The 10,255-nt window shown below is 34.7% G+C and overlaps 1 pseudogene; it reads left to right on the plus strand.

Annotated features, from left to right (window-relative positions):
- The first annotated feature begins 8,646 nt into the window (after nt 1-8,646).
- LOC124461726 lies at nt 8,647-8,798 on the plus strand (annotated as a pseudogene).
- Nucleotides 8,799-10,255: the final 1,457 nt, after the last annotated feature.

A 10,255-nucleotide genomic window follows, 5' to 3' on the forward strand; every position in this document is an offset into this window, starting at 1 on the left:
ACTGCTACGGAGCATTTCCTTTTCTGTTGCTCTCGTAGCAATTTCGTAGTCGCTCTCGTAGCAACTTCGTAGTCGCTCTCATAGTAGATCTGTACTAGAGGTGGGCATGGGCCGAAATGTTACATCCAACCCAACTCAGCCCATGGGCTTAACAAAATTTCACCCGCACCCGAAAGCTAAAAAAAATGTGGACATTCAGAGGAAACTGTAATTCTACAAACTAGGAGCACAACAGTGGCATCACTCCAGAGTTGATCCTTGGACTTTCACCTTGCGAAACACATTGATGCTTATCGCCAAGCAACTGTGAATGTAGGCGCCAAATCCAAGAACCATAAGCATTGGCTGACTCATGTTACCCAGCGATCGTGGCCACTGCTAATATTGCAGATGCGTCCGCTATACCCTCTTCTCCATCTTAACTTCCATGTTGGATTTATCTCTGTTGTGCTCCCGGTTTGTGGCATTACAGTTTCCTCTGAATGTCCACATTATTTTTAGCTTTCGGGTGCGGGTGAAATTTTGTTAAGCCCATGGGCTGAGTTGGGTTGGATGTAACATTTCGGCCCATGCCCACCTCTAGTACAGATCTACTATGAGAGCGACTACGAAGTTGCTACGAGAGCGACTACGAAATTGCTACGAGAGCAAAAGAAAAGGAAATGCTCCGTAGCAGTAGCACAAAAATTTATTTTGTTTGCTCCGCTCTCATCTCGCTTTTAATGCTTGTGCTATTGCTACAACTACGAATAGCGTATCGAAAATTTTTTGCTCTTGCTATTGCTCTGTGCTCCGACGATGTATACTACGGAGCAGAGCAGAAGAGCAATCGTTTTCCGTTTGTGCTCTCTGCTATGCTACGTAGCCCTTCGAAATCAGAGCAGTAGCGGGAGCAAAAAAAAAAAACTCCGACGTAGCATAGCATTTTCAATCCCTGCTTTATATATTGCTTCTGACAAATTGAAATAGAACCAACTTCTCCTTGACGCTGAATTTCTATACCAAGAAAATTATTTAACTCAGAATCTTTAATATCAAATGAACTCTTCAATGTTTTTACTATGTGAGCAATATGATTTTTCTTTGAACAGACAATAATTAAATCATCTACATAAACAGCTATTAAACTGTACGAACTTTGATCAATCTTCTTATATAAACATGGCTCATTTTTTGTAGCTTCAAATCCTAGATTCAGTAATACTTCATTAAGTGTGCTATTCCAAGCCCTACCCGATTGCTTAAGGCCATATAAGGCTTTCTGTAATTTAATTACACGATGTGGATGATCTTTACTAACAAAATGTTCTGGCTGCCTCATATACACTGTTTCAGTTAAATTACTGTTTAAATAAGCATTTGAAACATCTACCTGATGTAAGTACAACTCTTTTTCGGCAGCAACAGCTAAAACAAGTCTAATATTCTCATATCGTATAACTGGCGAAAAGGTTTCTTGATAATTTATTCCATACTGCTGATTACAGCCCGTAGCTACCAGTCTTGACTTAAAATTTGTTATGTTGCCTTGATTATTTCTCTTAATTCGAAATACCCACATGGAACCGATTGTTTTCTCTCCAGGCGGTAGGTTGACCAATGACCAGGTTTTGTTGGCAATGAGAGCATCATACTTTCGCTTCATAGACTTCTCCCACTCAAACGAATGTTTGCTTTGTAAGGCTTGCTTGACCGTATTGGGGGTCTCGACATCATGATAGGCGACCATATTGTTAAGCATATTGTATTCTTTTTTAGGTCTACCTGGCTGTCCGGTGCGAATAAGAGTTGGCCTTCCAGGTCCACGGCGTTCAGGCTCATTTTCTTCCTCGGAGTCGTTGGATGCTGCAGAACCGTCGAAACTCACGTACTGCTCGTTCTCGTTGAAAAGTGTCTCATCCATGTCGACTTCTTCTTCTTGAGACGAATGTTGAGTTGCTTCTTCTGGCGTAAAGTCTTCTGTTTCTCCAGTTGCCAAAACTTGAGCTTCATTTGGGCACAAATCATTGTCAAATCGTTCATCATTATGATTGTTTATAACAAACGATGTAAAATTGTTAGTACTCGATTCATCTGTATAACACACATTTTTAGGAATTTCGTCTTCAACAAATTTCACGTCACGCCGCTCGATGACTTGCTTCTTATCTCTGTCATAGAGTCGATAGGCCTTTGCAGTTAGAGAATATCCAACAAAAACATACAGTTTGCCCTTAGGCCGAAATTTGTGATGATGCATTTTATCAAGCGCATATGCACTAGACCCAAATATACGAAGGTGAGACACCGAAGGCCTGTGTCCGCTCCAAATTTCAAGAGGCGTTGTACCTTTTATCGCCTGCGAAGGAGATCTGTTACGTAAATAAGCGGCAGTCGCTATAGCCTCCGCCCATAATGATTCTTCCACCTTTGATTGAACCATCATTGATCGCGCCATTTCTACTAGGGTGCGATTCGCTCTTTCTGCCACGCCGTTTTGTTGGGGGGTATACGGTACAGTTAGTTGTCGCTTTATGCCGTGAGCTTTTAGAAAAATATCAAAATTGTTGTTAACGTATTCTCCGCCATTATCACTACGTATGGCTTTTATCTTTCTTTCTGTCTGACACTCGACTAAGTTTTTGAATATTTTAAATTTTTCTAATGCTTCATTCTTTGATTTCATAAAGTACACAAAAACACGCTCTGACATATCGTCTATGAACGTAATAAAATATTTTGCACCGCCAACGGATTGAGTGTTTATTGGGCCACATACATCTGTATGTATTAATTCTAACAATCGCGATGCAGAATTTGAACTTTGAGCGAATGGTCGCGAACAAATCTTAGATTGATTACACGTATTACAATTAATATCAACCGAAAAATGTTTTAAATTCATGCCGATCACAAGTTGTTTGTCTATTATTTCGTTCAAACTGCGAAAGTTAAGGTGACCATATCTATGGTGCCACAAAATTTATTTTTCTTTCATATAAAACAATCTGTTTTTGGTAACGTTATTAAAAAGAAACAAATTGTCTTGCTTTAAAGCTGTAATCATGGTACTACCGTCATTCGATTTTACAACAGCACAATTTTCTTTGAATGTAACTGTGTGACCATAGCTTAGCGATGCACTCACAGAAAAAAATTTAATTTCAGGTCTGGCATATATAGAACATTTTTTAACATTATTACACATTCAGTTGTATTTATTTTAACTGTTCCTCTTCCAGGGCTTTTAATCTTTAAATCAGCAGCTAAACATATCATATCGTTTTTCTCAGTGTAAGAAGAAACAAATCTTTTTCATAGCACATGTGCGAGGTGGCACCACTGTCAATACACCAATTGCCGTTTGCAAAATTCTCTTTTTGTATTGCCGAATACACTGCATAAGAAATTTGATGTTTCTTTTCTGCTTCTTTATTGTCTTGTTGCTTCACTCTACACTGTACCGATCGATGCCCGCGTTTTCCACACTTGAAACAATTTCCGTTAAATTACCGGTTTCGCGTTTTTCATTTTGTTTCTTGTTCGCGCCTGCATAGAAGGCTTGTTGCGCGTTTGCTTTTTCACCGTTTTCTTTTATGCGAATTGCTTCTGCTAGCAGCTTCGCTTTTAGCACTTGTAAAGACGGTAGAGAATCACGTGTCTCCATTGCTACCACAAAATGTTCATAATCAGAGTTCAAACTTGACAAAAGAATTATCACTTTTAATTCTTCACTTAAATAAATTCCAACTTCAGTGAGCTTACTGATTAGTTCAACGAATGAATTTATATATTGTGGAATTTCACTATTTGCCTCCATTTTTAAGTTCAAAAGTTTTTTATATAGCAACACTTTTTGAATTGGCCCGGTGGGCACGTGTACATTGCGTAGTACATCCCATGCTTCTTTTGAGGTCTTACAATTTTTAACATAGTTCGTGGGCACGTGTACATTGCGTAGTACATCCCATGCTTCTTTTGAGGTCTTACAATTTTTAACATAGTTCAATTGCGAGGTATTCACATATAAAATAATACAAGCTAGCGCTTTTTCATCAGCTATAACCGATTTTGCTGGATCGACGGCTTCTTTTCCACTCACGAATTTCCACAGTTCTTGGTGAATTAGTATACTTCGCATTTGTATACTCCACACATCATAATTATGCTCATTGAGCTTTTCAATTTGAAAACTTTGACTCATCGTTTACACTTCTTAAATTTCGTATTCTGTTAGACCTGGGCCCATAACCAATGTTAGGTAGAAAAATGTCTGCACAGTGAAATTGTAAATAAGAACACAAGACGAATTAATATGTACAAGTCAAACGTTTTATTCAGAGCAAGCGGAAAAAGGAAGTAAGTACAAAATCGTAGTAGTTAGAGTTGGAACAAAGCTAGAGATGGATAATCATAAAGCTATAAATCGATAAAATGTAATTTGCATATTAAACTATTTCCACAAATGTAAATAGAATATTAAACTATTCCCACAAATGTAAATAGAATATTAAACTATTCCCACAAATGTAAATAGCATATTTTCATAATTTCAACAATAACGTATGGGATTTATTTAATATCGCCCATATATATGAAAAAAACAAAAAAATTTACTCAACATTCAAAATTTCTCATATCATATGAAAATATATCATAACGTATGCGATTTATTTAATATCGCCCATTTATATGAAAAAAATGTTACTAAAAACTAATAATATTAATATCGCCTATTTATCATATGGGAATATGCATATCACATACGAATGTTTTATACTTTGGTGATTTCTTAAAAACGCCCATTTATTGTGTGGGGAAAAAATGTTAATTTATTATTGAGTGGTACTTTCAAACATAAATGGTCGATTTAGAGAGTATGTGGCACAAAACCTACTTAGGTGGTGTGATGTCGAGCATGGTCAGTCATATGTAATATTGGGAAAATTCTTAAATACATATGTCTTATGCATTTATAATCGGCAATGTCTATTTGTTAATTTATTATAATGAAATTTAATGGTATTTATAAAAATACATATGAAAATTTATTGTTGAGTGGTACCTTCATATATAAATGGTCCATTTCGAGAGTATGTGGCACAAACCCTACTTAGGTGGTGTGATGTCGAGCATGGTCAGTCATATGTAATATTGGTAAAATTCTTAAATACATATGTCTTATGCATTTATAATCGGCAATGTCTATTTATTTGTTTATTATAATGAAATTTGATGGTATTTATAAAAATACATATGAAAATTTATTGTTGAGTGGTACCTTCAAACATAAATGGTCAATTTCGAGAGTATGTGGCACAAAACCTACTTAGGTGGTGTGATGTCGAGCATGGTCAGTCATATGTAATATTGGTAAAATTCTTAAATACATATGTCTTATGCATTTATAATCGGCAATGTCTATTTATTTATTTATTATAACGAAATTTGATGGTATTTATAAAAATACATATGTAAATTTATTGTTGAGTGGTACCTTCAAACATAAATGGTCGATTTCGAGAGTATGTGGCACAAAACCTACTCATGATGAACAGTGGTTGTTCAGTTATGTTGAAGGCTGCTCTACTTCAACGTTAATATGTCAAATGCAAAAGATAATGAAAAAGCCTACCAAGGTATTCTAAGGTGTATGATGAAACGATCTTAGGATCGTTCTCTCTGCTGAAGTTTAGTCACTGGTTATATTTGGATTTATCGTTAATACCTGAGTAAAGATTATGGGCATTAAATTAGTTCTTAGTTTAATTGTTCATAATCTTTAACCTTTTATATAAGAAGAGTAAATAAGTATGCATCATATATCTTGTTATGTTTGCAACTTAAATAATATGTCACTTATTATTATTGAATTAATTTCTTATAATTATAAAACACTCATCTCACTTAATGTGAATGATGGTTTTACTTGATATATAATTTCACGCATTAAATGTCAAATTCAAGTTAAATTTTAAATTTAATATCAAAATACAAATGTTTATTTTCTTTTGAAATGAGCAAAATTAAAGCAAATGTGATTATATATTTTGTAAGTGTAAAAATAAAGATATTTTTGAACAAATTTATTAAATATATTCAATTAATGAAAAACGAAAATGAACGCTATTAAATTATGGCCGTATTCGTAGAATGTTACCACAAATAATATATGTATTTTAATTTATTTTATTCAAAAATATATCATATTGTCAAGTATCTTTAAATATTTAAAAATATGTGTTTGTTAAAAATCATAAAACTTATCGTTATTTAACAACACATTTTATTAAATGTGTTATTTATTAATAACATTATTCTGGGTGATCCTGCCAGTAGTTATATGCTTGTCTCAAAGATTAAGCCATGCATGTCTAAGTACACACGAATTAAAAGTGAAACCGCAAAAGGCTCATTATATCAATTATGGTTCCTTAGATCGTTAACAATTACTTGGATAACTGTGGTAATTCTAGAGCTAATACATGCAATAAAAACACGGACCTTCTGGGACGACTCATATCCGAGGCCCTGTAATTGGAATGAGTACACTTTAAATCCTTTAACAAGGACCAATTGGAGGGCAAGTCTGGTGCCAGCAGCCGCGGTAACTCCAGCTCCAATAGCGTATATTAAAGTTGTTGCGGTTAAAACGTTCGTAGTTGAACTTGTGCTTCATACGGGTAGTACAACATACATTTGTAGTTAGTACTATACCTTTATGTATGTAAGCGTATTATCGGTGGAGTTCTTATATGTAATTAAGTACTTGTACTTTTTATATATTTCCTCCTATTTAAAAACCTACATTAGTGCTCTTAATCGAGTGTTTTTGTGGGCCGGTACAATTACTTTGAACAAATTAGAGTGCTTAAAGCAGGCTTCAAATGCCTGAATATTCTGTGCATGGGATAATGAAATAAGACCTCTGTTTGCTTTCATTGGTTTTCAGATCAAGAGGTAATGATTAATAGAAGCAGTTTGGGGGCATTAGTATTACGACGCGAGAGGTGAAATTCTTGGACCGTCGTAAGACTAACTTAAGCGAAAGCATTTGCCAAAGATGTTTTCATTATCAAGAACGAAAGTTAGAGGTTCGAAGGCGATCAGATACCGCCCTAGTTCTAACCATAAACGATGCCAGCTAGCAATTGGGTGTAGCTACTTTTATGGCTCTCTCAGTCGCTTCCCGGGAAACCAAAGCTTTTGGGCTGGGGGAAGTATGGTTGCAAAGCTGAAACTTAAAGGAATTGACGGAAGGGCACGACCAGGAGTGGAGCCTGCGGCTTAATTTGACTCAACACGGGAAAACTTACCAGGTCCGAACATAAGTGTGTAAGACAGATTGATAGCTCTTTCTCGAATCTATGGGTGGTGGTGCATGGCCGTTCTTAGTTCGTGGAGTGATTTGTCTGGTTAATTCCGATAACGAACGAGACTCAAATATATTAAATAGTTATCTTCAGGATTTTGGTGTTGAAGCTTATATTGCCTTCATTCATGGTAGCAGTAAAATGTTTATTGTGTTTGAATGTGTTTATATAAGTGGAGCCGTACCTGTTGGTTTGTCCCATTATAAGGACACTAGCTTCTTAAATGGACAAATTGCGTCTAGCAATAATGAGATTGAGCAATAACAGGTATGTGATGCCCTTAGATGTCCTGGGCTGCACGCGCGCTACAATGAAAGTATCAACGTGTATTTCCTAGACCGAGAGGTCCGGGTAAACCGCTGAACCACTTTCATGCTTGGGATTGTGAACTGAAACTGTTCACATGAACTTGGAATTCCTAGTAAGTGTGAGTCATTAACTCGCATTGATTACGTCCCTGCCCTTTGTGCACACCGCCCGTCGCTACTACCGATTGAATTATTTAGTGAGGTCTCCGGACGTGATCACTGTGACGCCGTGTTACGGTTGTTTCGCAAAAGTTGACCGAACTTGATTATTTAGAGGAAGTAAAAGTCGTAACAAGGTTTCCGTAGGTGAACCTGCGGAAGGATCATTATTGTATTTTCCAACCGTTATTAAAATAAATAAATACCAAATTAATATAAAGATATATAAAATGAAAATGAAATTGAAGATGAGAGCATAAAATGAAAATGAAATTGATTATTATTATTATTAAATCTGATCAGGGGAAGTCGATTTAGTACAATATTTGATTTGAAAAATTAAATAAAATTAAATTAAATTAAATTTAAATAAAGTAAAATGAGTATAAATATATAACAATTGACGGTAGAAAAAAAATATATTAACTCTTCTTAAATTATGTATTCCGATCGGAGATTGAAAATGATTTTTGTATATCTTTATTTATCTGCGTTTATATGTACCATAATATACAGGCGTTGCGTAATGTATTGGCCATTGTTGGTTTGGGCATACATTGGTTAAAGCAACATCCCAAATGTACAATGTTGTACCTGCATTTAAGGTTAACGTTTTACATAAATTGATAGTTTACTTTAAATTTCAAGTTTTTAAATTTTGTCAAGTCCAGTATTCAATCACTTATGTTAACTAAGACATTTCGCAGCATTCGGTTGGGTTAAGATTTTATTGAAGGAATTGATATATGCCAGTAAAATGGTGTATTTTTAATTTCTTTCAATAAAAATATTATTGACGTAATGAAATAAACAAACAACTTAATAATCACTCTAAGCGGTGGATCACTCGGCTCATGGGTCGATGAAGAACGCAGCAAACTGTGCGTCATCGTGTGAACTGCAGGACACATGAACATCGACATTTTGAACGCATATCGCAGTCCATGCTGTTATGGTACTTTAATTAATTTTAGAGTGCTGCTTGGACTACATATGGTTGAGGGTGGTAAGACTATGCTAAATAAGTTGTTTTAATATTTTACGAAATATTAAAGCATATGGTATATTATTGGATATATATGTATATTCACAAAATATTAATAATAATTGAAACACATTGGCTCACATATGTATGAGAAAAACGAAGATGTATAATTTTCTTTTTCAAATCAAATGATACTGAGGAATGTCTAGCATAAAAAATATTAAATTTTAATCTAGAATTGCCTCTTATTAATGATATGAAATGAAAAAATAATTGTGTCATAATATTATTCTTCACTTAAAGTAAAAATTAACAATGGTTTTAATATATTAAATAATATATTTGTGTGTATATACAACTCAACTCATATGGGACTACCCCCTGAATTTAAGCATATTAATTAGGGAGGAAAAGAAACTAACAAGGATTTTCTTAGTAGCGGCGAGCGAAAAGAAAATAGTTCAGCACTAAGTCACTTGTCTTTATGGCAAATGTGAGATGCAGTGTATGGAGCATCAATATTCTAGTATGAGAAATTAATGATTTAAGTCATTCTTAAATGAGGCCATTTACCCATAGAGGGTGCCAGGCCCGTATAACGTTAATGATTACTAGATGGTGTTTCCAAAGAGTCGTGTTGCTTGATAGTGCAGCACTAAGTGGGTGGTAACTCCATCTAAAACTAATATAACCATGAGACGATAGTAAACAAGTACCGTGAGGGAAAGTTGAAAAGAACTCTGATAGAGAGTTAAATAGTACGTGAACTGTTTAGAGGTTAAGCCCGATGAACCTGAATATCCATTATGGAAAATTCATCATTAGAGTTTTAATATTTTAATAATATTATAATAATAGTGTGCATTTTTTCCATATAAGGACATTGTAATCTATTAACATAAACCAAATTTATCATAAAATATGACTTATAGTTTATTTAAATTATTTTGCTTGCATTTTAACATAGAATAAATGTCATTAATTTGATAAAGTGTTGATAGATTTATATGAATACAGTGCGTTAATTTTTCGGAATTATATAATAGCATGATTATCATTGATTTTCTGTGTTTATTATATGCACTTGTATGATTAACAATGCGAAAGCTCCAGGATACCTTCGGGACCCGTCTTGAAACACGGACCAAGGAGTCTAACATATGTGCAAGTTATTGGGATATAAACCTAATAGCATAATTAACTTGATAATAATGGGATTAGTTTTTTAACTATTTATAGATAATTAACACAATCCCGGGGCGTTCTATATAGTTATGTATAATGATATTTATATTATTTATACCTCTAACTGGAACGTACCTTGAGCATATATGCTGTGACCCGAAAGATGGTGAACTATACTTGATCAGGTTGAAGTCAGGGGAAACCCTGATGGAAGACCGAAACAGTTCTGACGTGCAAATCGATTGTCAGAATTGAGTATAGGGGCG

The sequence above is a fragment of the Drosophila willistoni genome, unplaced genomic scaffold (genome assembly GCF_018902025.1).
Source record: "Drosophila willistoni isolate 14030-0811.24 unplaced genomic scaffold, UCI_dwil_1.1 Seg609, whole genome shotgun sequence".
Classification (NCBI taxonomy): domain Eukaryota; kingdom Metazoa; phylum Arthropoda; class Insecta; order Diptera; family Drosophilidae; genus Drosophila; species Drosophila willistoni.